We start from the raw sequence: 6,000 nt of genomic DNA, 5'->3' as shown, positions 1-6,000 counted from the left end.
CTAAACTAAGACAGTCGTGCATGTAGAATTGTTTCAATACATTGCTGAGTTAGGATTGCCATACACAGGGTGTTATGTGACAATTTTTTCCTAGAAAGTTAACAACATGCATGTCTACTCACCCCGGATAGGGAATTCCGGACAGACCAAATATACCACCACAGTCCAGTTTGGTGAGCTAGTGAGTTTTATTGGTATTACTTACAGGAACAGAAATGACTCAAAGACAGTGGCATGACCAAGGCACATCTCTGCGAAGATGACAGTTCAGAAAAGCTGGAAACCTATAGCACAGAGCATAGTCTGCAGAGAGCTAAACAGACTGGGAAATGTACTTTCCACCTGACTGTGGTCTAAATCTCTCATAGGCAGCTCAGCTTGTTTCCTCTTCTTACATGTAGCTGGTCTGGTCTCAGTATCTTCTTTGCAGCTCAGCTTGACTAAGAACTCTCAACTTTTTATTCTTTTCTCTGGCAGGGAGGGTCTTAGTGAATCTGGTTAGTTTCAGGGACTTCCTGAACCTATTTTGAGTTATTTACCTTCCTACTTAAGGTATCTACTTTCTCTTTTCTTTTATTTTTTCTCCTTTTCTTGTTTTGTTTTTTGTTTTAGAGACATGGTTATTTTGTGTAGTTTTGGCTGTCATGGAACTAGCTTAAACTAACGGAATCTGCCTATCTCTGCTTCCTGAGTGCTAAGATTAAGGTGTATGTATAGTATTTTGTGTGTGTGTGTGCGCGCGCTCAATGATAGAATTCCTGTCTGCCACAGGACCTGGGTTTGAGCCTCCACATCCCCTCCCTTCTTTCTCTCTAACCTCACTCCAGGGCATTCCTTAAGCAAAAAGTGTTGTTAGTTTACCAGATGTGGAGGGCAGTAAGAAAAATGTTTAAGCCTACTGCCTGATTGTTTGAGCTTAGAATGACAGAGATGCAAAGAGCCCACACTGATTTCAACTGTGAACGTTCTGGACAGGAGACCAGAAGGAAACAATTTACTGAGGGACTGGGTAAGGAGAGAAGGTAGATGAAAAGTCTGGATGCCCTGATTGTGAGACTGCAGAAGGAACGAAGGGATTTGTGTTCGGAGGCTATGGTAGAAATCAAGAGAAGAAATGGTGATGGGGCCAGTGAGATGGCCCAGCATGTAAGGGTGCTTGGTACAAGCATGGTGAGGACTGAATTTGATCCCTGAAACCAACGTGGCTGGTGTAGAGAACCCTCTCCAGCCAACAGTGCTCTGATCTCCTGCACATGTGCATATGCATGCACACATATAAATAAATGGGAAAAAAATCTTAAAATGAAAAGGAAGTATAGACCAGAGAGCTTGTTCGGTTCCTACGTTTGTGGGGCTTACAACTACCTGTAACTTCAGCTTCATGGGCTCCGGGGCTATTGTCCTCAGCAGGCAGCTGCCGTCACGTGCATAAGCACATATACACTTATGTACATAATTAAAATAATATTTTTGAAAGATAAAATGATGGACAGTAGGGCACTATTGGAGGAAGAGAGAAACAACTGTTAAGAGATCCTTGGTGACTAGAAGAAAACGCAGTGGCCAAGAACAGCCTCACTCCTGCTATCTGACAGCTCCTGGGTGAATGGCCCTTTTCGTGAAGGAAAGAAGGAGGAGCACATTTTGAGGGGCAATGTGGTGGCTGCTTAGAGACCGCCCAAAAGACGTCGGGTTGGGCACCGGGTGAGTCAGCACTAACTAGGTAAGATGGAGTCAATCCTGTCCTGAACCTGCTCCTGCGAGTTAGCCCCTCGCTAGAAGGAACCCTGGAAGCTAACGTGGAGACTGGGGCCTCAGCTTGGGCAGGAGCAGCCCAGAGAACCCGGAACCTTCAGCCGCCTCCGCCCACGTTCGCGGCGGGACAAGACGAGAGAACCCCTCCTCTGCTGCTAAGGGGCGGCCCGGAAGTGACGCTTTGTTGACAGCACACCCGCAGCCACAGGCTCTCCAAGCCTTCGGAACAGGATCGGGGGGAGGGGCTGGGCCCGGAGCCAAGCAGCCGGCGGCCCGAGGGCAAGGGAACGGCCTCCGTCCGGGGCTCCGGTCGCAGCATTCCCGCCCTGCCCCGCCCCGCCCCGCCGACCCGGACCCGGACCGGATCCGACCTCCTGCGGCGCTTTGGCCGCCGATTCCCCCGGGCCGCAGCCTCCGCTTGTAAGCCTGCGAAGCATCCTGTCTCCCCGTTGAGGGCCGCCCCCTCCTAGGGTACGTCCTAAATGCCGAGCCAAGAGACGTACCTGCATCCTTTTCTTCACCCTGTCTCAGGGTCTAAGCATTGTCGCTGCGACTCCTTGCAGAGGTCCACCACAGGCTAGTGGTGGGATGGCGCTCGTCGCCTGCCACCCAGGTCTGAGGATTTTGCCTTGAAAATTGAGCTCTCTCTAGAATGAGAACGACGCTCGCCCTTGCAAAATGGGGGCTCAACGTAGGGCTTAGGAGGCCAGCCTCTGCCCCTCCTACCTGTTGGATGAGTTTAGGTCTTCTCCCAACCCCCGAAGCCGTGCTACTTAAAAGCTTAGGGATGGCTTGGCTCCTGGATCAGCTCCCAAAATGCGATGCCAAGGTACAAGATAGTGCAACAGGGTCGGAAAAGAGCGGGTGGGCTTGCTGAAGATCAATGGCTCCCATAGGTGAGGTGAAACTAAAACTGACCGCTCTGGCTAGCTCTGGGTAGATTTAGCTGCTCTTTAACCAGTCAAAGCTTCCCCGGGTTTGCTTGTGCCTTGTGTGTATGACAGAGACGGGAGGGGGAGCAGAGGGTTGGGGGTAGTGGTGCCTAATGCCTGGGAAAAGCTAACTCAATGATGTTTCTGACAGAATGGTTCTCTACAGGCTTCAAGTTAGAGTGACCGGTGGAGATAGCATTGAAAGGGGGGTCACAGAAGCTATGCTTTGACCAAGAGGTTCTTGTTAGGTATGAAGGGTCGATGTGCTTTGCCTTATTCAGTAAATAAACGTACAACATGTTTGATAGTAATAGGTGTCACGAAGCAGAGACTGGGACCTCTGTATAGAATGGTCAGGGAAGGTCTCTAATGAGGTTTCTGTCTGAGCAGAGATGAGTGAGGTAGAAAGTCATTACAGCTTTCTGGGGGCTCAGCATTCAGCAGCAGGCGCAAAGATCCTGTGGTGGCAAGAGAACCCGCTTGGGTCTGAATGAAGGAGGCAGAGTGGGTGGCAAGGAAATCAAGTGAGAAGAAATAACCGCAGGGAACATATTAGGGACTGGCTTGTGATGCAGGGTTGATTTGTAATTTTTGAAATGTTGGAGAAGAATCAATTGTCTGAGGTGACAAATGACCAATGTACTTCAGCCCTGTGTTTTAAGTGCCCTCTTGCTGTCTGTACTGAACATCCATGGCAGAAATTAAAAGAGATTTCTGCGGGAAAGTCATGTCACATTACTGTTTCCTCGTAGTTAGAATGTGAGCAGGTGACCTTCTGCCTCGGTCTTTCCATCTGTAGAATAGGACTGCTAAGCTACAGGGTGCATGTGTGGCAGTGTGGTACATGACAGGAGGGATCCACCCACGACACAGTCCTGCAGCCCTTCTTTCTAGCATCAGCTGGAGGCATCACCAGCTCTGTCTGACTCCCCTGGCTCATAGGATTTGTAGGAATACTGGGGGAAGCTAAGTAGAACTTTATGACACCATTCACTGGTAAAAGTAATGGTCTGTTCTTCGGGGTATCTGTGACCTTGGCCTTGATTGTTTGTTGTGTTTGTTTAGACAAGTTCTCACTCTGTAGTGAGACTGGCAACGGCCTGTGGAATCCAGACTGAGCTTGAACTCAGCAGTTCTCCTCAGCATCCCAAAGGCTAGGACTGCAAACAGGAGCCACCAACTCCAGCTGGTGGCCATACATACATACATACATACATACATACATTTATTTATTCATTTATTTATTTAGAGGCAGTTTCATGTAGACAAGGCTGGCTTCAATCTTGCTATGTGGTCTTGAATTCATAGAGCTTGATCTGCAACTGCCTCCTGATACAGTTCCATCAGATTATATGTGTGTACCACCATGCCTGACCCAAAAAGGACTTTTAAAATCAAGCCCTGAATATCCCCATTCTGTAACATAATATAAGCAAAACGATGTCTTCCAGACAGATTGGAAAAGAACTGTGTTGGACCTATCTGTGGCACTGAGTGTGTGATCGAACTTCAGGTAGAGGCTGTGAATTCTGAAGGCCCCTGGCACAGGCTGAAAATCTGCAGCCTTTGAGGAGAACAACTCCAGATCTTCTCAGCCCTTGAACCTGACTACATCATCAGGCCTGTGCTATTGGCTGAGCAGGGCCAGAGGATTTGAAAATGCAAGGCCAAGGGTCAGAGGCTATGGCTGAGTGATAGAACACTTGCCTAGGGTCCATAAACCCCTGGGGCCCACCCCATGCACCACAAAATTAAGTAACATGTAAATGTGTAAAGTCAGTGATTAGAAGACAGGAGCCTCAACGGCAGAGAAAGCTTCTCTGACCAGAACCCCAGACTAGCACTGTGGTGAGCCAGGGCCTAGCACAGTTCTGCTGCCAGCTTATTGTATATAGTTACGTGAATCTGTTGCTCCTTCTGAACCTCGGTTTTCCCTGCTTTACGCAGAGAATGGTGTCCTCCTGCCCCTGCTGACCCTGGAGAGAGCGGTAGGATGAAACCAGACACTGGTCAGAGAAGAGTTTATCCTTCACTCATGCTCGCAGTGGTGAAGAACACTTGCTGTTACCGTTCATGCCACTGGGTTCGTACAGGGGCATCTAGGGCCCACATGCTCAGGGCCCACTTTGCCTCCAGGTGTTCGTTTGTGTTTAACAGTTACTTAGGGAAGTACCACAGCACATTTGTGGAGGCCCGAGGACAATTTATAAGAGTTGTTCTCTTTCCACCATGAGGGGCCCGAGGCTGAATGCAGGCTTTCAGTCTCGGCAGCACTAACCACTGAAGCATCTTACGGTCTTGCCTTTGGTGGGTGTGTTTCGTTAGCCTCACTGCTGCAGTTCTTGATTCCAGGAATGTGAGCTCAGAAACCACTATGGAGTCAGCTCTTTGGGGACCAACATCAAACCTGGTTCATTCACTAGAGCTGGGTTTCTGGCTTCAGAAGTGAGCAAAGTCCTGGGGATATGGCTCAGACTGTAAGCATGCTTGCAAACACGAGGACCCAAGTTCAATCCCCGGCACCCATATACAGAAGCCATCTGCTGACATGCACTGGTAATCCCAGAGATGGAGAGACAAACGGGAGGATCCCAGCTAGCCCAACATGTGCTCTTTAATATACAATGGAGGTCCTGTGACTTGTGCACGGTCCCTACTTTTAGGAAGCTTCTAGCCCTGGTCCATGGTGCCCATAGAATCATTACCAGAAAACCAGATCATCTGTGGTCAGTGCTCAAGGATGCTTGGAGTTGTAAGGAGGTTCTGATGGCAGAGAAGAGAAAATGAGGCTTGCCCAAGTCGCTGTAGGCGGCACCTCCGAGAACAGACCTGGAAAGCTGGAAAGCCCAGGTCTGACCTACTGAGTGGAGAGCGCATATCTATGTACTGTGCAGACTGCTTGGCACACAGCCTCAGATGCCACACCTGCAGGCTGTAGATCGATCCCTGCCTCCTGGGAGGATGAAGGGAGCCAGTGGGTATCCAGGGCTGAGCAGTGTAGGCACTAGGAAGTTTGACTACACAAGCAGAACCCAAGCAGCCTGCCCCAGTGTTCTGTCCTTCCTCAGTGTGTGTGCATTGTTACTTTGTCAGGAGAGATACCAGCAGCATGCTGGGCATGTGCAGTCTTCCCCCATTCTGTGTCTTCCTAGCAGTGACCTGCAGGCATCGACTCTGTAGATGTCTTTCTCTAACCTCACTTGCACCTCTGTCCCCGAGAGTCCCCTGACACTTGTCTGGACTATCGACACAGCAGCGTTCTGTCCCTAATCTCCAGCCTGGGACCTATTCCTTCCTGGAAGACATTCAACCT

At 49.6% G+C, this 6,000-nt stretch overlaps 1 protein-coding gene across 7 annotated transcripts in view; it reads left to right on the top strand.

Moving 5' to 3' along the window:
- The first annotated feature begins 214 nt into the window (after positions 1-214).
- The window catches only part of Zer1 (zyg-11 related, cell cycle regulator), a 29,005-nt gene continuing 23,219 nt past the window's right edge, over positions 215-6,000 (top strand). For 3 of the 7 annotated variants that reach the window (XM_006497931.4, XM_006497928.4, XM_017317318.2), the window contains exon 1: positions 215-2,226. The gene's annotated coding sequence lies outside the window, so the exon portion shown is untranslated. Of the gene's footprint in view, positions 2,585-6,000 lie in introns of all 7 variants that reach the window. The other 4 variants (NM_001290503.1, NM_178694.4, XM_017317305.2 and 1 more) reach the window with 3 other exon arrangements.

The sequence above is a fragment of the Mus musculus genome, chromosome 2, assembly GCF_000001635.26.
Source record: "Mus musculus strain C57BL/6J chromosome 2, GRCm38.p6 C57BL/6J".
Lineage (NCBI taxonomy): Eukaryota > Metazoa > Chordata > Mammalia > Rodentia > Muridae > Mus > Mus musculus.
Note: the sequence above shows the minus strand (reverse complement) of the source record. Positions and strands in the feature narration are given on the sequence as shown.